We start from the raw sequence: 26,278 nt of genomic DNA, 5'->3' as shown, positions 1-26,278 counted from the left end.
CGCCAGTAAAAGTGCCAATAATAGAAATTCCTACTGATTCTTTACTAATCCTTTCACATAAATTCCTATTGATTCTGGCTAATCCTTTCCTATAACTGCTGTCCTACAATCAAATCTCCATCGGTCTAACTATCAAATCTCTATCTGCATAATTATCAAAACCCTATGACTGAATGACAAGAATATGAATTACCCAATAATCCGATTTCATAAAAACTAAAATGAGAATAGAGATGAAAAGACAGTGAAGCAGACAAGAGTAACCCGGCCCAAAATTCAACAGACTCCTATTTGGATCATTAAAGCAAGTCTTCAAACTACAAGGTAGATAGCTTCAAATGTTTTCAATTAAAAATAATCAATATACAGAACTTGTGTGACAAGCCCCTGTTTGGTAACAAGACTAACAGATATCAACTAATGCAGATATAGAACACCTATTACTCAAGGCAAAGAAATACTATTGGCAGATATCAAAAAATTCTACCAAAGAAATAGTTATAATTCAGATAAACTTCATCAAAAATTACCTTAGTATGTTCCTTAAAGTTTTTGAAGCAATACAACATGACATGATGACCATTCACATGATTTGTCAGAATGTTTGCATCATTTGTCACACTGAAAGCACTGATGAGAAACATGTGATTCTGTCAACTCATTCAACACATTATCTTGCCAATACTAGTGGAAAATCAAGCTAATGCATAAGTATTTAGTATCATGCAGATTTTCATGTTGAATATGGTAAATTCAAGCTCCATAAAACCTGCTATTTCATACTGTCTGAACCCGCCTGATGGATGGCTTGGATCTTGCACCTGCTTGTCATGCTGGGACATATGGTGGCATGTAGATGGTATGCCTTGTACAGGCATGGGTGCTACAGATAGATTTTAAAAAAGGCATCCATAATTGACTCAGATTGAGTTAGTTCCTAAACAAGTCAATAATTAAGCCAGAATCAAACCACATGAGCACAAAGTGAGTTTACTGCATCATTCGGTGCTTGGTTTCTACAAAAATTGAGTGACTCAGTAGAATACAGAGTCTCAGCTTCTAGTTTCAAACCATACCCAATGTCCATGTGGTAGAGAAAGACTGTGAGAATGAAGTCATGGGCTTGATTCCAGCTTACCCACAAAACAAAAGAGAAAAGAAAAGGTCATGAAATATAAAACTACAAAAAATGCTTCAGGAACAAAAGAATTACTTGGGGAGTGTTTGTCGTAGGACTTCCACATGAAGCATCGGTTCCATCTACAGCCTCATGATTGCCAAGGCAGAAAAAATTCAAATAATCTTGCGGCACATATGTTTTTTCGAGCCTAGCCTCTTCCAAGGCCTTATAAATTGTCATACATCATTTGCATTGTTTTATTTTGCAGCAATCGAAAGGTCTCCATATAAATAAACATTACATCATACAGAGTACAAAAGGATGAATGATAAAATTTATAATATAAAAAAAATAAAAATAAATAAACGTAAATTAAATTTCCCATTCAATGTAAGATTCCTAATAAAAACTAAAATCAAAGACAGTCGGTGAAGATCACCTGCCAAAAAAGAATCCTCTGTGTAGGAACACTTGTCAGATCACCTTCAGGCCACATTGGGATAACTATATAGGCAGAAAATCTCTCATTCGCTTTGATCTTGTTTGCAATCTTAAGAGCAATTTCCATTGGTATTAAATTGTTAGCACCTGCACAATAACCAAAACTCCTTGAAATTCTTAAGTTGGAAATGTTGAACTCAAGAAAATTTTGAAGTATATTAACAGCAGCGAATCCTTGTCTGTTTAAAAAGATCTTAGAATTTTACAGTTGCCAACGAGCAGAATTAGCTACCAACATAAGCAGCTAATTACCAAGATAGCAGAAAAAAAGAACCCTAGAAAAATAGCCTCGCATAAATATTAAAGAGAAATATGCAACAGACAGGTATATTCCCCCACACACTAAATTCTGATAATGACTGCCTCTGACTCCAAATGTACGAACCACTGAATAACCTATGCCCCAACTTGTAAGTGTACCTGCACCAATATCAGGTTATAAAAAAAGATTTTGAGGCAAGGCATAAACAAAGGTTTCCTGACAGGCTACTTCAATTTGAACGCCCTACCATTAAAGACTTCCTAAAGCCTAGTGTAATGTTTATTAATGTTTATTTATTATCCAACCTATGAATAAGATCATATAAATCTGGATGAAGCAAAACTAATCATCGGGTTTCAACCACAAAGCCTGATTGCAAAACCAACAAAGCTTTTAAATATTGCTCAATTGTGAAGTGCAAAACAAAATCGGGCAAAAAAATTCAAAGTTGCATTGACTTAATTAATTTATTTTCTGCCAAATGGAAAAATAAAATAAAAAAACTTGCAGTTCAAGATGTTGATGATGATGATGATGATGATAAAAGGAACAAACACTAGCTGAAATGATAGAATGCGTAAATTGGAGTTCCCCTATAACACAGGAAGGAAATTTGATCATATTCTGTTTGATTTCATGGATTATACAATTTAAACTAACGTGCAAATTTCAAGCAATGCAATAGCAACAAAAATGGTTAGTAGTATCTGACCTTATGGTAATATGTAATTGCATAATTGAAATTATCCTGAAAAGGGAAACAACAATCATCAAGACATTGGAATTATTGGACTGAAATGGAATTCGTCTGCACTTGAGAGATAATTGCTTTCTAGGTACAAAGGCAAGAGTAAGAAGCCCTTCAGAATTTGGATTCATCCAGAGAGAAAAGGGCATAACACATTACATCCACCACGAAAGGCGTAAATACCCAAATGCAGTAAAAAGAATATATAGATTGGTGTTGCTCATATCCGGCACTCAATATTGCAAAACCAGCTCAAGTACAAAAGCAATTGGGGCAAGCCTCTTCTATCTGGATTTTTTTAATGAGCTGAAATGAGAGCCTCTTCTTCCTACACAAGTGAAGCAAGAACACAGTTCCAAACTCAAAAAAATAAAAACCATTGCATACAGAAAATGCCTTCTGATAACTGGCTACAGAAAAATGAAGAAATGACAGAAAAGAAGCTTGGAGTGAAAATAAGCCTACCTCAAGTCGTGCAACGTGTTCTGCCTCAGCCCTGGATATTCAAGTAGAAAACCGAATGACAGCTGAGTTCTATTGACATGAACCAGCCAAGTAATACCAAGTCAATGCAAATGAAAGTTGACTCAGAATATGGCTGTTCTGAGTTGATTTGGGTGAGTCCCAAGTCAACCAGCTGAGTTCACAACAATGAGTCAAACCATATAAAATGCAATCCTACAAAAATCAGAATGCCAACAAACAGTTGAAAGAGTGATTTTGTAGATGTACGAAGCTAATGAGAAAATGAGAAATGAACTTGCCTGTGTTAACGTTGTTGCATCTGCAATGACAAATGGCACATTCACAAAGCGAGCTAATGTTTTTGCAAGCAATGTCTTCCATGTCCTTACAATTAATATTATAGTATGTAAGCAAGATCATGAACCTCAGTCCACGTGAAGGCAAAAATCCACAAATCCTTAAGGCAAGCACCAAGAATAATGTGATAGATAAATGAATTAGCAGACAACCAACACTTCCATGCCTTTATAAAGCAGAGTCCATACCTGAGCCAGTTGGACCCATCAACAATACATTGCTTTTCTCTAGCTCCTCCGAATCATCATCCCTCGTACAATGCAAAACAGTAATTAAAAATATAGAATTTGAGAGAGGGAGAGGGAGAGAGAGAGAGAGAGAGAGAGATGAATCAGGACTAAACAGCAAGAAAATAAACACGAGTAGCTTTCCAATTCCCAAAATGGAGAACAGGTGTATGCAAATCAATCAGGTTGGGTTTAAATATCAGCTTCCAAACAACTTTTTATTATTATTAAAGATGCGTGAAGTTTTAAAAAGTGCATGCTTGTATGTATGTATGATGGATGGAGCAAATTCAGTGGGTGAGTTTGGGACATCCAAAAGGTCAGAATCCTCCTTTCAAGAAGCCCCATGGTTTGATGAAGATGTGGAAAGTCAGGTTGCTGATTGCCATGATCAAATGCAAATCCAGAAATCAAGGTGTCTCCAAGATAAGATGACTTCCAAGGAGAGATTGATTTGGTTGGCTGTATTGAGCAGTGAGGAAGCTTCCAACAAGGATAAATTCTGTGCATGTTGATGTTGAAAATTTTCTAAAGGCTAGACATAAAACTGAGAAACAACTCCATCGAATCAAAATGTTTAAGAAACTCCCCAAAAAGCCTGTATGAAATTTTCAGTTGTTCAACTGAAACAAGAATCAGGATAGAACAGAAAACAGATAACAATGACAGAGAAAATGTGTGAGTAGAAATGGAGCTACTTGAAAAATTTTAACCAGATGTGTGATCCTTGAGTAGAATCTTGATCCATCACTTCATGAAGAGTGTCAAGAACAACCAATATCAGACAATTACCATACGAATGATAGAAAAATGTCAGTTCTTCAAACCGATTCAATCACTCAAATCGGAAAGCCCATAAAATGGAATCAAAATTCTTCTTCTATAAAAAGCATTAATTGAAGATTTACACTGCAAGGAATTCTCCATCAGCTGAAACATTGAAGGCAGAAATAGGGTCACGGACTATTTTCTTTGATCCAACTCTCTCCCATGATATGGTGTTCCAAGAGACATATAGGGTTTGATTATCATCACTATTACGAGAAAAACAGTAGAACCCGAAAACCTCACCCTGAATTTGACAGACGTATCCAGCTTAGATTCACAGATACAAGAAAAAAATACCAAATTATTTTTTGATTCTGCAGAAGTAGTGGATTAATATCTCATTCTCACAAATAGTTCTTGAATGAAAGTTGTAAACTGAGAGATGCAGAAGATTTTCTGTGTATTTGAGACAACCCAATGGGGTTGAATATATAGAGATTACAACCATCTATACAAGGAAAGTAGTAAACGCAAAATCCCCTACCTATAGAAACAAGATATACAAGGTATGTGAGGTATCTAACATCCCCCCTCAAACTAATGCTGGTCATCGACAAGTAATAGTTTGCCAACAAGAAACGAGTGACGTGCAGACGTGAGGGACTTGGTGAGAATGTCAGCAATCTGATCATGGGATGCCACATGTGGAAGAGAAATGAGCCCAGACTGAAATTTCTCACGAATAAAGTGACAGTCCACTTCAATATGCTTCGGTCGTTCATGAAAAACTGGGTTAGAGGCGATCTGAATGGCACTGAGATTATCGACATGGAGTGGAGTAGGATTCTGTAGAGGAATGCCCAAGTCTGAAATAAGTCCACGTAACCAGACAAGCTCACTACACGCAGCGGACATCGCCCGATACTCGACTTCTGTACTCGATTTGGAAACAGTGGCCTACTTCTTACACTTCTAAGAGATGAGAGAAGTGCCGAGAAAAACACAGTAGCCAGTGGTAGATGTTCGCGTGAGAGCGCATCCGGCCCAATCAGCATCTGAATAAGCACAAAGGTCTAGAGTCGTTGTGGAAGAGAAGAATAGAGATCGATCTAGAGTTCCACAAAGGTACCGTAGGATGCGCAACACCACAGTCATATGAAGAGTCCGAGGAGCAGAAACAAACTGACTGACGACTTGGACAGCGTAGGCAATATCAGGGCGAGTCATAGTTAAGTAAACCAGACTCCCAACCAGACGGCGGTATAAATCGGGCTGTGCAAGTAGATCACCATCATCACGACCATAGTGAACGTTAAGTTCTAAAGGAGTCTGAACCATCTTCTGATCCGTCAATGATGCTAAGGCGAGAAGATCCTTAGTATATTTACGCTGGCTGACCAGAATCCCACAGTTGGAACATGAAAATTCAAGTCCAAGAAAATATGTTAGATGGCCGAGGTCTTTCATCTTGAATGATGATTGCAGAACTTCCTTTAAAGCCGAAATGCCAGTAGCATCGCTAGCAATTAGTAGGAGGTCATCAACATAAACCAGAACAATAACAATGCCATGAGCAGTGGTGCGCAAAAATAAGGATGGGTCATGACCACTTTGAGTAAAGCCAGCACCCGTAACCACATTGTGAAAGCGTTGGAACCATGCCCGTGGTGCCTGTTTGAGGCCGTACAGGGCTTTCTTTAAGCGACATACCTTATTGTCAGGAATTAAAGAGCCAGGAGGAGGTTTCAAATATAGGGTTTCTTAGAGGTCTCCATGAAGAAAGGCATTTTTCACATCCATTTAAGAGAGTGGCCATGAGCGAACAGAAGATATAGCCAGAAGAGTACGAACAGTTTTCATCTTGGCCACAGGAGCGAAAGTCTCATCGTAATCAATTCCGTATTCCTGTTTGTATCCCTGAGCGACAAGTCGAGCCTTGTATCGATCCAATGATCCATCAGACTTGAGCTTTACAGAATAAATCCATTTGGTACCAATTAGCTGTTGATCAGCGGGTCGAGGGACAATCTCCCACGTATGGTTATTATCCAATGCCGCAAGTTCTTCTGCCATAACCTTCTTCCAACAATCATGAGTGGCTGCCTGAGAATATGAAGTAGGAATAGAAACAGTATCCAGAGTAGCATTCATGACAGACATAGAGCATATCAAGTGATCAGGCGCTCGATGTTCACGAGCAGAACGACGTATCGAGGTAGGTTCAGGATCCACAACAGGTACAGTAGGTTCAGGTTGAGTAATAGGTGGTGGATCTGTACGTGGTCGACGTGAGTATACCTGCAATGGATGAGGGAGAGTACTCAAGGCAAATGGAATTTCAGGAAAGGTCGTTAGACCAGAAGAGTTTGGAGTGTGCGGAGGAGGAAGAGATGAATGAAAGGCAATATTTTCAACAAAAACAACATGTCGTGAAACCCGAACACGACGAGAAACAGGATCATAACATCGAAAACCCTTTTGAGTTTCCCCAAATCCCAAGTACATACATTTGACCGATTTTGGAGATAGTTTATTACGTTCACGTGAAGCCAGGTGAACATAATAAATACAACCAAACACACGGAGTGTGGAATATGTAGGAGGTAAGCCGGTGAGAACAAAGTAGGGAGATTTACCATTCAGAACTTTGGTTGGCATCCGGTTAATCAAGTAGACTGAATGTAACATGGCTTCCGCCCAGAAAGAACGAGGAACACTCATAACTGTCATCAGAGTGTTGGCAGTTTCAACAATATGACGATTTTTCCGTTCAGCCACCCCGTTTTGTTGTGGAGTATCAGAACAGGTGGTCTGATGAATAATCCCATGACCTTGAAGAAATGTACAAAATTCGGTTGAGAGATATTCCCCCCCTGAGTCAGAACAGAGAGTTTGAATTGGAACCCGAAACTGAGTCTCCACCATAGAGTGAAATAACTTGAATTTTTCAAAAACCTGTGACTTTGATTACAGAAAGTAAATCCAAGTGTACCGTGTGAAATCATCAATGAATATAACATAGTATCGTAACCCAGAGAAAGACATAATTGGTGATGGACCTCAGACATCTGTATGCATAAGTTCAAACATAGAAGATGATTTTGTAGTACTTAAAGAAAAGGGAATACACTTACTTTTTGAAAGACAACAGGAAGAACAAGAATAATCCAAATCATTTTTATTAAGAGAAATATTCCCTAACATGCCAGATGAAATTAACTGAAGTAACCGATCCGAATGTGGATACCCAGGCGAAAGTGCCACAGTTTTCACATTTTATTTGTTGAAGTAATATCTGATGAAGATGGAGAAAAGAAACAACGAGCCGGAGTGACAGATGGATCAAAGTCAAGCACGTACAGACAACCATGCCACCTACCCTTCCTAAGTACCTTCCCCGTTACCAGATCCTGCACAAAACAACAGTTGGGAAGAAATATGACTAAGTAGTTATTGGAAGTGAGTTGACCAATTGAAATTAAATTGGAAGAGAGGTTAGGGACATGAAACACATCACGAAGAGTGAACTGGCGATGAGCAGAAGGAGAGAAAGTCAATGATCCAACGGACTGAATAGGTAGTCTAGTATCATCCGCAGTATAAATAGCCTGATTGCCGGTATAAGGACGAATGTCACGAAGATGGGATACATCACCGGTCATATGATTGGAAGCACCCGAATCGAAGAACCATGTAAAAGATGGGGATATACCTGACATACCGGCAGCAGAAAGGACCTGAACAATTTGTTGGAGCATCGCAGGAGTCAATGGAGATGAAAGACCTTCAGCAGAAGTAGTAAATGCAGACTCACTAACAGATGGCTAGGAAGAAATAGTGGCAGCCGTAGCAGAAAGAGCACGACCACGGCCGAAAGAAGATGCATAAGCTCGTGTACGGCAGTCCTAAATACCATGACCAGTCCGTCGATAATAAGCACACCATTCCTTGCATTGAGCGACAACATGACCCACCTTGTTGCACCCGCGACAAGTCAAGGGAGAGGAACCAGAACCACGTGTTGGTGGAGTTGTGGACACAGCAAGCACCATATCAGATGAGCCCGGAGTTGAGAAAACTTTTAGCCGTTGTTCCTCAGCCAATAAATCATTAATAACCGAATTCAATGGAGTAGGGCTACGGTTCAAGAGAGCAGCCCGACAATGCTCAAATTTCGGACGTAGCTTCATAAGGAATTGACGAACTTGCGCACTCTCGCGCATAGTTTGGAATATTTTAAAGTCACGAGGAAATGTTGAATCCGTCATAGCCATCTCTGTCCAAATTGTGACAATTTTGGAGTAAAATGATTGAATACTGTCGTTACCCTTACCCTGAGTAAGGGTAACAAGATCCTGTTCCAAACGGTATAACCGGGCCGCATTACTCTATTGATAAATCGACTGGAGATGTTCCCATATCGCCTTAGCAGTGCGATGAGGCGTGAGTCTAACAGCAATGGACCGATCGACCGAATCGAGAATCCAGGTAATAATCCGTCCATTGTTTATTTCCCAATCATCTAATTTGGCGGCATCTGTGAGGATAGTAACATATCCATCCAGTAGTCCTCACAAACCACGACCCTTGAGGAAGTTCTTAAAATGGATGGCCCATGGAGAATAGTTGGTACCATCAAAACTACAACGTGGGGCTTCTGTACGTGATGAATCCTCATCCATTGATTGATCTGAAGTAATGGAATACATAGAAGAAAGTTTCAGATGTACCGTACAGCAAGGGATCGGAACAGAGAGTGCTGAATCCGGATCTGGAACAGAAGGTGGCTGGATCTGGATCTGGATGAGCAGAGGTTGAATCTGGACGAACAGGATCTGGACGAGCAGAGTGTGTCGGATTTGAATCTGGATTTGGACGAGCAGAGGCCGAGCAAGGGCTAGCCGGACGAGCAGGGATGAACAGAGGAGCAGAGGGACAGAGGCGCAGAGGTGAGCAGAGGCGAGTAGGGACGACCGGACAACGCAGCAGGGTCAGACGGGTAGATCTGAAGTAGAGGGGTCGCAGGACGAAGCAACAGGGACAACCGAACGACGCAGGGGAGGTCGGATGAGCAGGAACAATGACCAAACGTAGCAGGGATGGCCGGACGATGCAGCAGGGGCGGTCGGACGGCGTGGGAGAGGCGGCCGGACGACGCAGGGGCCGTCGGATGAGCAGAGGCACTTGCCAGACGCAGCAGAGGTGATGAACGGACGACGCAGGGACGGTTTCGGATTAACTTGGCTCTGATACCATGTAAACTGAAAGATGCAGAAGATTTTCTGTGTATTTGAGATAACCCAATGGGGTTGAATATATAGAAATTACAACCATCTATACAAGGAAAGTAGTAAACGCAGAATCCCCTACCTATAGAAACAAGATATATAAAGATATACAAGGTATGTGAGGTGTCTAACAAAAGTAGTATCGTCCTCCAATGAAGGAACAACTTGATTTAAAATAGCATATTAAAAATTCAAGCTAGAAGAAACCATCTTATCTTGGAATGCATAAGAATGGAAGTCGAGGATCTCACTTCCACTGTTCCACATTATTTGCATGAATGATGGAATTGAGAAATGAAGTTGCGGCCTCATTTGGTAGTCTTGGCAAAATAACATCATAAAATTAGAGTGAATATGATAAGAATACCACTATAAGTACAAACAACTTAAGGCTCGGTGGTGGGAATATATAGGCTTAGAGAAAAGAAACTCAAGGCTGGAGATTTTCTAGCCTTGAAGAGGTGAGGCTTACAAAGTTGAGCAAGAATACCAATGGCTACCAGAAAACATCCACCAACAAATGTAATAGATAGCATTTGCAATGATGAAGAGCTCCTCTGCCACAAAATGAAACAGCCATCTAAAGAATAGATGCTGATGTTAACAATGCATATTTTTTCAATGTCATTATACAAGTTCCACTCATCACAACTTCAATACCTTACTCTTTGATAATTTTGAAATTTCCGAAACCAACCCAGATGAGGACTGTTTGTTAGGGAGGGTGTACAGATCTTCATAATATAAATCCAGAATTTTAGCCAATCCAACCTGCAAAAATCATGAGTTAGCATTAAATCCAACAAACAACATATTAAGCTTTCATGAGACTTGAATCTTTTGAAATAGCATTTTATTTGTAAAAGAACCGTGCAAAAGTTTATAAATTGAGCTGAAGTCTCTCATCAACACTTGTTCAAAATTCACAACATGATGCATAGCAGACAACAAATTTCCACCTTTGACCACTGAAAAGACAATGCTAGACTTCTTTTTTATAGGTTAAAAAAAATGCCAACATTCTCTTGAATAGTTGCACATTGCATGAAGCAAAGCAACAACAGACTTAGGTGTGGGAGTCGGGAAGTGTCTACTTCAAAATGTTATCAAGTATCAGCATCTAGGAAGTGGGAGCAGGAGCAAGATTTTGAAGCATGACTCAAAGAGGGAAGAGCACCTAGTTAGAACTCAGAAGAATCGTGCAACTAAGCCCTTTTCAAATAGTTACAATTTAAACAATCCAATGCCCTGTAAGACGACAGAGCTTAAACACCGCTGGAATGCAAGTAACAAAAATTTTGATATGGAGCCAGCATCATTTGATTCATTAATACAACCTTGAGTTTAATTCTAGAACTCATAAGAACGTATAAAACATGCAAAGAAGCAAACTATTGTGATATAGCACATCATCGTATGTAATGGGCCAGACTCCATTTAAAATGGTGGTGACTACTCCTCACATGTGGCACTAATGCAAAACTATCCAGACCATGAGCCCCACTGTGTGGAGCATGCCTGCGTAATCATGCAGATCAATCAGCCAGCATATGCTCCACATATGTAGTTGAGAGGATTTGTGGTGTGTGACACATGATGTTGCCATCTTTAAATCATGATAGACGGCATTGGGAAGATCTGTTCTATTTGCCATCTAGAGAAAAATATCTACAACTCAAATAGTTTCTATACATAGTAGCATTCAAGGAATAAAGCCATATACACACAAGTGGGCCCCAACGTAGCACTCATGGAATAGAGCTTATTCTACAAAAACTTTTAATAACTTTTATGGTGTGGCAACCATGATGGATAGTAACCTTGATAGATAGCAACAACTTTGATTGATAGTAACAACTTCTATGGTGAAGCTGCCTTGATAGATAGGTTGGATGCCATACACACACAAGTGGGCCCCAATGCAGCACTCATGGAATAAAGGTTATTCTACCAAGACTTGTACAGGAACAGTTCTCAAGACCATTCATGTGTACAAGATTAAGTTTCACTCATTTACATCAAATTCATAGATCTCAATCTCATAACACACACTGCTAGTAAAGAATGGGAATGTATTTATGATTGTTCCCTTCTTAGAGAAAAAGAAAAGGGCATAAGATGCTACTCAAGAAGCTTTTGCACTAATTTCTTTTCCCTCTACTTTTATCCTGCAGCTCATCAATTTATATCCCACCCAAGTGTCATAAAGACTATACAATAAAACCATTTTAAGGGTTTGAAATAAGATAAAGTTAGCAAAAACATAACATAACTATATCGAACATGACTGGGGTTGAAATGAGACTAACTCTATATAGGCCTGCTAACAAGACTGAGACATCAGGATTCATAGGCATGCGTGTTAACATGGAGCGCATGTAGAGAGCTAGGCTGTTTGGCAGGTGGGCCCATTGAATTCCCTGGCCCAAAAATCAAGCCAAATGCAGATGCACTCATATGATAAAAATCTAGGTATAAAAAAAAATATAAAAACAGATTTAAATGCGATGGAGGTCCACTTGTTTAGATTGTGGAGAAGCTAATAGTATCAGACCACTAGACCTGATTTATTTCAGATCCATGGAGAAGGAGATGAGAAGTTGAGCTGACATGCATAATGATGTTTGCTGTATAATCAAGAGGAAGGGAGAAGCATTGTGCAATCAAACAAAAGTGATTCAGATGTTCTGTTCAATCACCAATAGGGTTAGAAGAGATGGGAAAAAAAAGAAGTGATTCCAATGTTCTGAAATAGTTAATCGAAAGAGGATGCCCCAGGTCTAGCCAGCATATTTGCTTTAGGCGTGAGGGCCTATTTGTTTACCAATCGTGATTGAAGCATTTCTTCAAACATGTAGGGGGCCATGGACAGCGGCAGACATGGCTGCCACTGCCATGGATGCTGCCCAATTTCTGGCCATCAAAAGAGAAAAAATAGAGAGAGAGAGAGAGTACTGTCAAGTGCCTTCTCGGATTTCTTCTATTCTCTTCACCGTTGATGACCACGTCCGTAGGTTACTGGGCGTACTCGATCTGTAGCTATAGATCTTATCTAAGAACCCTGAGAATGAGAAGAAAGGAAGAGAAATAAGAGAGAGTGAGATTTGGAGATGGGAGATGGAAAGTTCCAAATCAAAGATGGGAGAAGCGCAGGAGACGAGTGGGAGAGATGATAAAGGGAGTGTTAATTAACCAAATAAGTAGCAGCAGAATTCTTTTGGAGAGAAGAGGCATCCCTGACGAGGAATAGAAAGGGGGGGGAGAAGGTTTTCGGAGAGAAGAGGCACGCGGGAGAAGAAGCACCTTTTGGAGTTCGGGGGGGCGATTTGGGGAAATATATTTTAGGTTTTTTTAAAAAAAAAAATGGAATGTGTGGCAGTGGCTTCATCCTACAGGGGCGGGCACATAAAAACACCCCTGATTTCCATCTACAGTGGCGTTTGTTGTGGCCGCCTGTGATAAAAGCGCCCCTAATAAGGGTATTTCTTGTAGTGTCAAGGCTCTCCAAAATGAGTAACTTGAGTTTGAAAGGTACGATAAACATTTACGCAAAAGCAGAAGTAAAATGCAACAATAATGTGAGATGAACAAATGAGGCAACGAAACGACGAGTAGCATCAGGCAAGTAGATACTTTTGATGACTTCAGGGATGTGAACCATTGGCACCAATGACTGATGAATGATCTAGTGGCACTTCTAATGGCCCAGATTTCACCCATTGCTCTTCTGGTGGATACACACTTCCAATAGCTAGGATATCTACCATTGCTCTTCCGATAGCTGCAGATATTTCGACATAAAAAAATGGTCTGATCCATACACCAGGCACAAATGGGTCCGGTCGATACGCCCGACAGAATAATGGGTCTAGTCCATACACCCGGCACAAACAGGTCCGGTTCAAAACACCCGACACAAATGAGAAAGGAAAAAAGAAAAGTGCATCTTATCAAAAGGCATGTTACGATGAAGATACATTGTCAAAGGCATAGAGGCACAAGAAAGACTAATCAAGGCCCTCGACACCAATCAAAATCCACAACTGGACAAATAAGAATACCCCATCCTGCAAATGAAGTGTTGGACATAAGCCCGTGGGGCCCACTCATGTGCAATCACTAGTGGGTGGGTCCCCCGAGGTTTAACCTCTTTTTTATTAATCTTGTTTCTTTCTTCCGTCTAAAGTTGAATTACAAATTCAACTTTAAACAAAGATTTAGATGAGGAGATAATGATATGACTAAATAATCTCTGGTCTCATCCAAACTTCTAGTCCTTCCCTATAAATGGGAAGAGGTCCTCTCGTGAAAATCATATCAAGAAACAATGAGAGTACAAAGAAAAATGAGATACGAATATTGTCCATCTAGATTGTCCCTTAAACGATATAAGCCATAGACAGTAATCTAAGGGCCATCTATACCGTAGAATCAAATGGGTGATTAGACTCATATGCTCCAATAGTGGTTAGGTGGACTGCTAGACCTGAACCGTTCAACATCGGCTTTGTGGAGATCCCATATCGTGTAAACCGTCGAATCCTGAGGGCCTACTCTTCTGCACAAACTTTCATGAAGACCCAAAGTGCCCGCAGCAGTGGAAAATATCTCACCAAATAAACAACTCCCCCCTCCAACAACCACTCCAATGATCAAGGTGAAGCGGCAGTGACAATGCCGAATCTGAACAAAGGATGATGCAGCCAGATTTGGAGATTTGGAGATGGGTTTAGATCCGGCGGCAATGGAGAATCATGGATTCGATGGCCGGACAGTGATGGAGAAGAAAACTAGAAAGGATAGATGTGGCTTGTTGGAGTGACTAATCAGAGATTCTCAGCGGGCTGAGACAACATGAGTTTCTTGATGAAGAAGATTTCGATGGAGATGAGAGAGGATTTTGGATGTGGGTTTCGGGTTCTATTAACCACGGCGACTATGACAACGAATTGGTGGGGAACAACGGTGCTGATGTTAGAGATGGTGTTGTTAAAAACAATGGCAGTATGGCATACACTACCAACAGATTGTAGTGTAATCTGATGAACAAAATCTGTTATATAGGTGTCGGAGACGGGGAAAACAAATTTGAGATGTGTTGGGTGCATCGGACGATCTCTTCAATGGTGGTCAATCCCTTTTCGATTGTAGACAGATAATGGCACAACAACTAGAAGTTCTGGCAAATGGTGGATTCCGGCTGGTAGATTTGATACAGCAATAGCATGTCCAACAGAGGAGGAGAACAGGAGAAGAAAGAGGAAAGGGAGGTGGGACTAGAGCTAGGCAGGGGTTGACTCGACTCGGTGGACTCGATTCGTCCGACTCGACCCGAACCAAATGACAGAGTTGGGTTCGAATCGAGTAGCCCTATCCCGATCCAAAACTTGGCCGAGTTGAGTTCGTGTTACATAGTAACTCGACCTGACTCGAACCGAAACTCAATCCGGTCGAACTCGGCCCAAACCAAAACCCGACTCAATCCGGTTATTGGGTACTATATAAACAAAAACAAAAACCCATTCTCTACCCTAACCCAACTAGCCGACCACGGCACCTAACCCGATCATGAGCCCCCTACTCCGGCACAACCGCACAACATCACCCGTCCGACTCCTCTCTCTCCTCCACCTATCCACACAGACACACCCGTTCGGCTCGATTTCGAGTTCCTCCTCCCCTCTCCTCCACCTGTCCGGCCACCCTGCCCATTCGAGCTCCTCTAGTGCTCCTCTCTCTCTCCCTCTCTCCTCCACCCGTCTGCACGAGAGTACCCGTTTGGCCACCCTGCCCATTCGAGCTCCCCCAGTCCTCCTCTCTCTCTCTCTCTCTCCCCTCCACCCATCCGCACAGCAGCACCTGTTCGGCTCGATTTCACATATTTTTTATTGTTTATTGTTTTAATTAAATAAATCATCAAATGGATGGCTCTAAGAAGCCCTGGGCACGCTGTGTTGCGTCCAGGCAAACTCGGGAGTGGCCTGGACTCAATGTGGTGCATCCGGACTTGCTTGGAATAGGTGTGGTGCGCCTAGCCTAGCTTGGGTGCGGTGAGACCGGGCTCGCTGTGGCCTGGCTCGGGTGTGGTGCAGTCGGACTCGTTGTGGTGTGTCCAACCTAGCTCGAGTGCGGCCGGGCTAACCCTAACCCTAAAACCTAACCCTAAATCCAAACCCTAAACCCTAAATCCAAACCCTAAACCCTAAATCGTAAACCCTAAACCCTAAGGCCTAAACGGCTAAACCTAATCCCTAAACCCTAAATCCTAAATTGCTAGTGTGTTTTATTTATTTGAATTAAACAATTAGTAGTTAATTTTTTGGAATTATGGTTTCTATTTCTTATCACTTTGCTTATTATTGTGCATTAGATAGTTATCTTAATATATATGGATTACATTGCTTTTTTGCTTAGCTTATTATTGTGCTTGCACATTATATAGTTAGCTTAATATGTGTGGATTACATTGCTTTTTTCTTAGCTTATTATTGTGACTTGTGAGTTAGATAATTAGTTGCCCATTTAAGGATTTCTATGTGGCCAAACATAGATATAGTGTGTTTTTTGTGGCATAAAAATCACTCAAATTATCTCATTTTGGACAGTTTAAAGTTAGATAGATAGTATGCTTTCATATAACCTATTTAAATGTTCATGCCTGATCTGCGCTCCATCTCCTCATTTCTCTCTAGATATGTTTCTTCCTTTTCATTTCTAATATCAAATATCTTTACATTGCTTAGATATTTGGCATCAGAATGTGATGTTATCTAGAGAGACATGGGGAGATGCTGCCGGATTTTTGATGTGGGCATTTAAATGAGAATATGAAAGTATTACAATTCATCCAACCTTAGATGGGTGACTAATTTAGAGTTTAGTATAAATCTTTAAGGCATTAGATTGTTAATGCTAATATGATTTAGTATCTTTCAACTATTAGATGGCTAGTGAGGGTCTTTCCAATACCCTCGGCAGTTTGTCAGTTACATCGCTGATGATCTTAGAAGATGAAAGATTAGGTCTAAAAGATGAAGAGGTGTCCATTGATATTAGTACCCCATAGTCACAGATCACAGGAAAAGCGAAAAAAAAGATCGGTAGTGTGGGAAGATTTTGAAGAAATAACCTTTAAAAACAGCACAATGAAGATACAATACAAGTACTGCAAGGTTTAATATGCTAAACAAGTAGATGGGTCAACCATAACTCTGAAGAAACACATTTTAAAGTATCATAGAAAAATGACAAGTCAAACCTCAGGGCAACAGACACTTTCATTTACCCAACCTTTAGTGGGTCCGTCACAAGGTACATTGTCCATCTATAAGTATAAAAGAGAGCAAGTGAATGAGTTGATAGCCATATTTATTATTACCAATGAAAGACTGTTTCAGATGATAGAGTCCTTTTTATTGAATTAGTCAAAGGCCTTAACGCCAGATACGAGAAGGTCTCTCATACAACAATAAAGAGGGTGTGCATGAAGATGTATAAAAGTGAGAAGCTCAAGTTGAAAGGACAGTTGAAATTAATTTTCTGAATTAGCCTGACATTAGATTTGTGGACAGCATCCAATCAACGAAAGGGATATATGTCACTAACTGCCCACTACGTTGATGCTGAATGGAGGCTCTGCAAAAGAATCCTAAACTTTCGTTATCTTGCGCCTCCTCACACTGGATTGATGATTTCAAACTACATGAACAAATGTCTTGTGAAGAGGGGCATTGAGAAGAAAATATGCTTGATAACTTCAGACAATGCCTCTGCAAATGATAGCATGATAACGACTTTGCAGAACTAGTTTAGGGCTATCGGTGACTTGTTTTTTGGTGGAAAGATATTTCATGTTAGGTGTTGTACCCACATCCAACAATTAAACCAATGATCGAGAACATAAGAGAAAGTGTGAAGTACATATGGGGATCAGCTTCATGATTATATACATGGAATGAGATTGTGAAGTGGTTGAATTTGTCATCTTAGAGAATGATGAAGCTGGATGTCATGACACGTTAAAATTTAACTTTTGAAATGTTAAATTCAACGACAGCTTTCAGAGATGCATTCTCTTACTATGCGGAGCGTGATAGTGTGTATCTTTGGTTGCCTTCTGATGATGATTGGTCAAAAGTTGAATTAGGTCGCAAGTTCCTTTCAGTTTTTTATGACACAATGAAGAAATTTTCAAGAAGTATCCAACAACAAATATATTTCTGCTAGAACCTTGAAGGATAAAAGATATCTTGCACAGAAGTTGTAGTAGACCAGACTTTTTATAAGTAATGACCATGGGTATACAGTTAAAGTTCGATAAGTATTGGTTCAAGTACAGTCTGGTAATGGCTATTGCAGTCGTTCTTGATCCACGATACAAGATGTTCATGGTTATATTCATATTTAATAAGTTGTATGGTGAAAAGAGTGCCTCTGAGGTCGATAAGATTCATGATGCAGTTGATGAGTTGTACAATTTTTATGTACAAACGGTGAGCTCCGCAAAAGACAAAACTGCAGCTGTAAGCCCGTGTACTCCTCAAGTGGGTTCTAATTCTGTTGTTGATGAACAACGAGACATGATCTAAGATTTTGTGTCTTTCCTGGCACAGGTTGAGACTCACACGCAGACAACCCAATCAGAACTGCAACACTATCTCAAGGAGTCACTTGTAAAGTACAAGAGCGAAGATTTTGATGTTTTGGACTGGTGGAAGTCAAAATCTCATGATTCACAATACCATGTGCTCTCGTTAATGGCACGAGACATTATCAATTCCAATTTCAACCGTGACATCAGAATCTAAGGTCGTGAACAAGTATTGAAGCTCACTTACACCAAAATCAGTTGAAGCGCTCATTTCAACACAGGATTGGCTGCGTCCGATCTGGGGGAAAGGGAACTCTGTTGATGAGGAGTTCGATGATGAGAAGAGTGACAAGCAAGATGAGACAGTAGTCTGATCGGGACGCACCACCAGCGAGCTCAACCGCACGCCCGGACCACACCCGAGCCAGCCCGGAACACCACAACAAGCCCGAACCACCAATCGAGCTTTGAAATAAATAAATAAATAATTAGATTAGAAGTTTACTTAAAATTGGGCGGATTGCTGCCGGATTGCTGCCGGACGAGTGGATTACTGCCGGATGGGTGGATTGTTGCCGGACAGGTGGAGGGAGGAAGTGGACTGAAGATGAGAGAGAGAGGAGGAGGAGGAGGTGGAGGTGGAGGAGGGACGGCCGAACGGCTGCTGGGTTCGGGTAGACGGTAGTCCGATCGTGAGTGGCGCAGGTAGGGTTAGGGTAAGATAAAGGTAAAAAAAAAAAAGAGTAAACTTTTTATATATAGTACCCGATACCAGATCAAGTCGGGTTTTGGATCGGGTTGAATCTGACCGGATCGAGTTTCAGTTTGAGTTCGGTCGAGTTACTATGTAACTCAAACTCGACTCAATCGAGATTCAGAACCGGATGGGGCTACTCGATCCGAACCCGACTCTACCTTTCGGTTCCGGTCGAGTCAAATCTGACCAAGTCGGACAAGTCGAATCCGCCGATTCGAGTCGGGTCCTGCTCAGCTCTAGCTCGGAGTCAGCTCAGAGTTCTTCCACAGTTGAAGCCGTAAAAAGATAACCAAAGGATGATTCTGGCAACGAAGGTGGAGGATGGGGTTACTATTATGAAAAAGGTTACTCAGGTTACACGCAATAAAAGCATTCATCATATAGAGGATATTGAATGAATGAAAGTTTTATTGGTCTATATACGGATGTGGTTTATTTACTTTTGATTTTTTACAGCGGTTTATTTACTTTTGATTTCAAAACAGGATCGGGTACGGTCAGCCCTAACTCATTTTATGGGCATGGTTTATTTCCTTTTATTTACTTTATAGTCGCATTTTTTGCATATTGCAACTTGCAATGCAAAGAAGACCCCAGTGCAGCCTTGCCATAGTAACCCAGCCCGATGACCCGATCTGACTCGATGCCAACTCGATCCAACTCGGTATTTCTAACCGGATCGGACTCGGTTCGGATAAGACCAGCCCATACCCGAACTCGAATCAAGTCAGGCATGCTGAACTCAGTACCGAGTCGGATCGAGTTTAGGTCAAGCCTTTTTCACAACCGGATCGAGTCAGGCCAGCCCTAACTCGGTCCAACTCGACTCGATACCCAGCTCTAGGTGGGCCTAGGGTTTGAAAACCCTAGTTGTGATACCATGTAGAACCACAAGATGCTGCATTGTGGAAATTATCATATCTCAAGTTAACTTAGAATAACATGAATATATAGAGTATATGAAAGATTTGGGGAGATCTTACCAAATACACATCTTAAGAAATAAGGTAATTTCCTAATCTAATAAGATTGCCCTAATATCCTCTAACAAAGAGAGAGTCAACACATTCAACAAGATAATTGAAGTAAAGTGTGCTCGAACATAAGTATCTAGTTACAACAAAATTTATCAAACAAGTACAAGCAATTATTGGGAAGACAAGGGCTTTAAATGGTTCATAGTGCAAACGTCATGAGGGCTTCCTCATTTGTTTGTCAGATAAATATCAGCCAAAAATACGACAATCTAGCATAAAAATATTTTGTAGGATTTACACATCATATTTGGATTCCTATCACGGTGTGTCATAAAGGCCACTACGGGACCGTAAAGATAACAGTGGCAATTGTTACACGTGACGGGATTGTAATGGTCGTAATGGCCACTATGGAAAAAATGACCTGTAAAGGCCCATTATTTATTTTTTTATTAAAAAGGGGACCGTAACGGCCATTACACCCCATATCGTAAAGGTAACGGTGATGGCCATTACAGCCACAATTACCGTTATGGAATACCTTGATTCCTGTTCAAAATGAAGAAGACTTCTTTTTTTTCCTTCTTCGGTGAAGATGGGAGAAGTTTTTATTCTTGTTCTTTTATAGAAGAATAGAAAGGAAATTCTGTTTTTTTATGCGAAGGGAAGGATAACTGTTAAAGAGGGAGAGCTTGGAAAGTTGAAACATGTTTCTATTCTTTTAGTTATACACATGCGTGTATGTGCACATGTAAGTGAATGTGTGGATGGATGCAATGCATGTGGACATGAATCTATGCGCGAACGCATGGATGTATGCATGCATGCATGCACCGATGCATGTATGAAGGAATCTGACTATAATTATAACAATTTGATGGGGTTCATGTAACATGCAATGTCTAGCAAAGAAAGTGAGATGTTGACTCCGAAAGGTGAATTGAACATGAACTTGTGGATTCAGTTTCCCCCTAAATAAGAGATAAATATTGCCTGGATGTGCCTAGCACAACAACTTTGTAAATTCATGCACACTACAAATTTAACAGCATGTCTCTCCATATGGTGCACTAAAAAGCTTTGCTCTTACAAACAACATATGCCTCAAGTCAAAAGCTAGCTTACGTTAGAATCAATTTATTACTCCATTTTTTAGTTTCTCTGCTCTTTCACGGCCAGGATTGTTTTTAGATCAATTACATGTAATCTTTGAAAAATCATGAGGCCAATCACAAATCAATTACAATTTCAAAACAAATTATTATGTTAAATAATGTATTTTCCTTCTCATGACCTTTCAAAAAGAAGAAGAAGAAGAAGAAGAAGAAGAAATTATGCTTCTCATAAAAATAGATAAAAACATGCAAAAAAAAAAAAAAAAAACGTAATGCAGATTAGCAAGTTATCTCAATTTTGTAGCACATAAGAAAATCTTAGTTGGCAATTGAACCAAATATTAGAGTAGTTAACAACGGCCTCACACATTGATGCAGAACCATGAGTTAAGGGATGGAAGATTACGCGATAACTTACGCTCTTTAAGACAAGACCAAGCAACCTTTGCTGCAATCATCTCTGCCTGCTTCTTGGTTTTTGCTGCTTTTCAGAGAAAACCTCTCCTTCTATTTCAACAGTGGAAAAGAAAGTAGGCAAATGAGGTAGACCGGACCTAACGGTCTTACATACCGATAGCGAAAAGCCTTCTTTCTGAGCTAATTCCTGCAAAAGGTTCTTGCAAAAACCAGCATCATCCTTCAGAAAGTAGGCCACAAATCAATAACCTCATTCATTAAGACAAATTAAAATGCACAAAGAAGTAGCTTATAACTAGGCACTAGCTCAATAACATTTAATGAGGAACACTTGCCTCTTGATATCCTGCTGACAAAGATGCCAGAGCAACTTTTACAGCAGCATGTTCTGCTTGTCTTAGTGTGCAGAAAAAATCAGGACTCTCAAAGGTCCGTCCATCTACTGTAATTATAGCCTTAAAGCAGAGGGCATGAGACTGTCCATCACGAAGACTAGAATAAACGGGTAGACACAGGTTTCTTTTCTGGGCCAAATTCTGCAGCTGGCTCTTGTAAATGTATTGCATTTCTAGAAAGAAAAGAAAAACAAAAACCAAGTGCAACTTTTGTGAGTACATGCTAACAGAAATCAAGGTTATATAGACTGGCAACGAGTGATAAGAACATTGGAGACAACAGAAGAATTTGTCAAATGAAATTTCTTTTTTCTTATGTAAATACACAAAAGTTTCAAAATCAATTGTCAGTGACAAACTAACCTTTAAAAAATCGTCAATCATTATTTACTGATCAGGATTTAGAACTTGCATATAAGAAAATCACATATGCAGCTCAATGTGCAGGAGCAACTACCAAGTTAGCATTAAAAAGTCAAATGTAGCCTACATGGGCTTTTCATTTGTTTGGGTTCACAACTTAATTTCCAGATGCAGTAGGAAGTGACATAGGAATATCAACGAATTTGCCACTGATCCTATCTGAAAGATAAAGTTTAATTTCATGAAGCAGATATTAGAAAGTTTGCAAAGAGTACAGCAATCTTTTGTCACCAGACACTATGTTAAGTTACTTTCCTTGTCGAATGACAACATCCCTTTGACCTATAATTGACGGACTTCTATTGATATTTGAAAAGCAAAAATAAACTTTCAAAAGAGGAAAGGTAGAACCAACCACACATGCTTTCTTCTCGCTCTTCTAGCAAGGGTCCCATGGTATCAAAAAATAAATAAATAAATTGTTGGACATAGGCCTAGTGGGTGGGTCCCATATGTTTAGGCCTCTTCCGGCCTCTTCCGTTAGAGATAGTTTTCAAATTCAAATTTGAATGAGAATGGGAGATTGGGATAAGACCGGATTCTCTGGTCTCATCCAAACCTCCCATCCTTTCCTATAAAAGGACGAGGCTCTCTCGTGAATAAAAATATATATGAGAAGTACCGAGAGTACACAAAAGAATAGTGGCTGGTACATAGTAATTTGTCCATTTAGCTTGTCCTTGGGATGATTTAAACCATAGATCATAATCTAGGGCCATCTATACCGTAGAATCAGAGGGGTGAATAGACTCATCTGCTCCAGTAGTGAATAGGAGGGCCCCTGGATCTGGACTGTTCATCTTCAGCTTTGTGGAAGTTCCGTATCGTATAGACCATCAAATCTTGAGGGCTCACACTTCCGCACATACTTTCAGTGGTATCAGAAAGAACTCAACGGTGGATCTCTGATTTATTATTTTCATCTAAAAAGGTAAGTGGCCCCTTTTTTTTAATGGATTGGATTCCTGTTCATGGCTTTTGAATGGTATGAGATCAATGTGCGCACTATGACTCTCGATGTGCACATATGCACCAAATTTGTGCCCACGTGGATGCATGTGCACGTGTAAAATCTGGACTCTTAGATGTGGATGCCATGGACAGTGCCCACTGCATTTGATATTTTTTAAAAGCCTTGATTATGTTTACATGGAAGAGTTCCACAACATCAATTGAATTAATAAAGATGAATCTGTCCAAACTTAGAGAACCATAATCAAGTGGGTTAATGTTTGTAGAACGTCGGTTCACACCATAGAACTTTTTGGAGCCCTACTCTCATATAGACCATTGGATCGGCAAAAGACGTTTGTGGTCAATGGCTGGCAATTGAGAATGGATCACTGGACCTAGAAAATCATGTCTGATAGTTTCCAAATGCATCACCCGAATCACCTTATGAAAGGGTTGAAGGGAATATCAACGTCACGATATACCAGTAAGATTCAAATGGTGGGCCTTTCCATCCCATTATTCCTATGGTGTGGCATGTTTACACCCATATATGATCAGTCAAACAGCTGTCCAAGGTCTCTATACAGCCAACAACCAGATTAATATAATTAGTGTATACATATATGGTCCAGACTGTAGACATGTTTCACTCTTAACATGTGCGAGATCTAGACCACTGATAGATGCACTGTGCATGGATGCAAGATAACTAAATAGTAAAGACGGCACACCTCTAGTTGTTCCATTGGATGCACTTTTACATGTGCATCAAGAACTCAAAAGTTAAAACCATTTCTCCACGGTATACGTAGCAGGTAGATTCACTGATCGTTGTCGTCAATCTGGCAATCCTTATTTTCTTTGGTCTCTTTTTCAACAGCCACATATAGGAAAATTCTATCCATTAATTTTTCTTTAACTATACTACATCGATGATGAGAGAGTGATAAGCAAGATGAGACAATAGTCCGATCGGGACGCACCACCAGCAAGCTCGGCCGCACGCCCGCACCGCACCCGAGCCAGCCCGGACCACCACAGCATGCCCGAACCACCAATTGAGCTTTGAAATAAATAAATAAATAAATAGATTAGAAAATTCACGTTTACCTAAAATGGGCGGATTGCTGTCGGATTGCTACCAGACGAGTGGATTACTATCAGATGGGTGGATTATTGCCGGACAGGAGGAGGGAGGAAGTGGACTGGAGATGAGAGAGAGGAGGAGGCGGAGGGGGAGGATGGACAGCCGGACGGCTGCTGGGTTCGGGTAGATGGTAGTCCGATCAAGAGCGGCGCAGGTAGGGTTAGGGTAAGATGAAGGGAAAAAAAAAGTAAACTTTTTATATATAGTACCTAATACCGGATCGAGTCGAGTTTTGGATTGAGTCGAGTCCGACCAGATCGAGTTTCAGTTTGAGTTGGGTCAAGTTACTATGTAACTTGAACTCGACTCGGTTGAGATTCGGATCTGGATGGGGCTACTCGATCCGAACCCGACTCTACCGTTTGGTTCCGATCAAGTCAGATCTGACCGAGTCGGACAAGTCGGATCCGTCAAGTCGAGTCAGGTCCTGCCCAGCTCTAGCTCGAAGTCAGCTCAAAGTTCTCTCATAAAGTCGTAAAAAGATAATCAAAGGATGATTCTGGCGACAAAGGTGGAGGGGGTTACTATTATGGAAAAGGTTACTCAGGTTACACACAATAAAGGCATTCATCATACAGAGGATATTGGTCTGTATGCAAATGTGGTTTATTTACTTTTGATTTCAAAACAGGATCAGGTAGGGTCAACCCTAACTCATTTTATGGGCATGGTTTATTTCCTTTTATTTACTTTGCAGTTGCATTTTTTGCATGTTACAACTTGCAATGCAAAGAAGACCCCATTGCAGCCTTGCCATAGTAACCCAGCCCGATGACTTGATCTGACTCGGTTCCAACTCGATCCGACTCGGTATTTCTAACCGAGTCGGATTCAGTTCAGATAAGTCCAGCCCATACCCGAACTCGGATCAAGTCAGGCATGTTGGACTCAGTACCGAGTCAGATCGAGTTCAGGTCAAGCCTTTTTCAGGACCGGATCGAGTCAGGCCAGCCCTAACTCGGTCCAACTCGACTCGATACCCAGCTCTAGGTGGGCCTAGGGTTTGAAAACCCTAGTTGTGATACCATGTAGAACTGCAAGATACTGCATTGTGGAAATTGTCATATCTCAAGTTAACTTAGAATAGCATGAATATATAGAGTATGAAAGATTTGGGGAGATCTTAACAAATACACATCTTAAGAAATAAGGTAATTTCCTAATCTAATAAGATTGCCCTAATATCCTCTAACAAAGAGAGAGTAAACACATTCAATAAGATCATTGAAGTAAAGTGTGCTCGAACATAAGTATCTAGTTACAACAAAATTTATCAAACAAGTACAAGCAATTATTGGGAAGACAAGGGCTTTAAATGGTTCATAGTGCAAACTTCATGAGGGCTTCCTCATTTGTTTGTCAGATAAATGCCATCCAAAAATACGACGATCTAGCATAAAAATATTTTGTAGGATTTACACATCATATTCGGATTCCTGTCATGGTGTGTCGTAAAGGCCGCTATGGGACCGTAAAGATAACAGTGGCAATTGTTACATGTTATGGGGTTGTAATGGTCGTAATGGCCGCTATGGAAAAAATGACCCGTAAAGGCCCTTTATTTATTTTTTATTAAAAAAGGTAATGTAACGGCCATTACGACCCCTGTAACATCCATTACACCCCATATTGTAAAGGTAACGGTGATGGCCATTACGGCCACAATTACCGTTACGGAATACCTTGATTCCTGTTCAAAATGAAGAAGACTTCTTCGTTTTTTTCCTTCTTTGGTGAAGATGGGAGAAGTTTTTATTCTTATTCTTT

At 40.4% G+C, this 26,278-nt stretch overlaps 1 long non-coding RNA gene across 3 annotated transcripts; it reads right to left on the bottom strand.

Annotated features, from left to right (window-relative positions):
* Positions 1-3,184: 3,184 nt before the first annotated feature.
* On the bottom strand, positions 3,185-12,995 carry LOC131227251 (uncharacterized). Of its 3 annotated transcripts, XR_009162137.1 has the most exons (6): positions 12,930-12,995; positions 12,692-12,797; positions 10,397-10,507; positions 10,209-10,293; positions 3,642-3,703; positions 3,185-3,480 (listed from the first exon to the last, which is right to left on the bottom strand). It is a non-coding gene; the product is annotated as an uncharacterized LOC131227251 (long non-coding RNA). The 3 variants fall into 3 exon arrangements; XR_009162135.1 differs by having other exon boundaries at positions 3,185-3,703; XR_009162136.1 differs by lacking the exons at positions 12,692-12,797; positions 12,930-12,995 and adding an exon at positions 10,914-11,491 and having other exon boundaries at positions 3,185-3,703.
* Between the last annotated feature and the right edge of the window lie 13,283 nt (positions 12,996-26,278).

This window comes from Magnolia sinica, chromosome 15 (genome assembly GCF_029962835.1).
Source record: "Magnolia sinica isolate HGM2019 chromosome 15, MsV1, whole genome shotgun sequence".
NCBI classification, from domain to species: Eukaryota; Viridiplantae; Streptophyta; class Magnoliopsida; order Magnoliales; family Magnoliaceae; genus Magnolia; species Magnolia sinica.
Note: the sequence above shows the minus strand (reverse complement) of the source record. Positions and strands in the feature narration are given on the sequence as shown.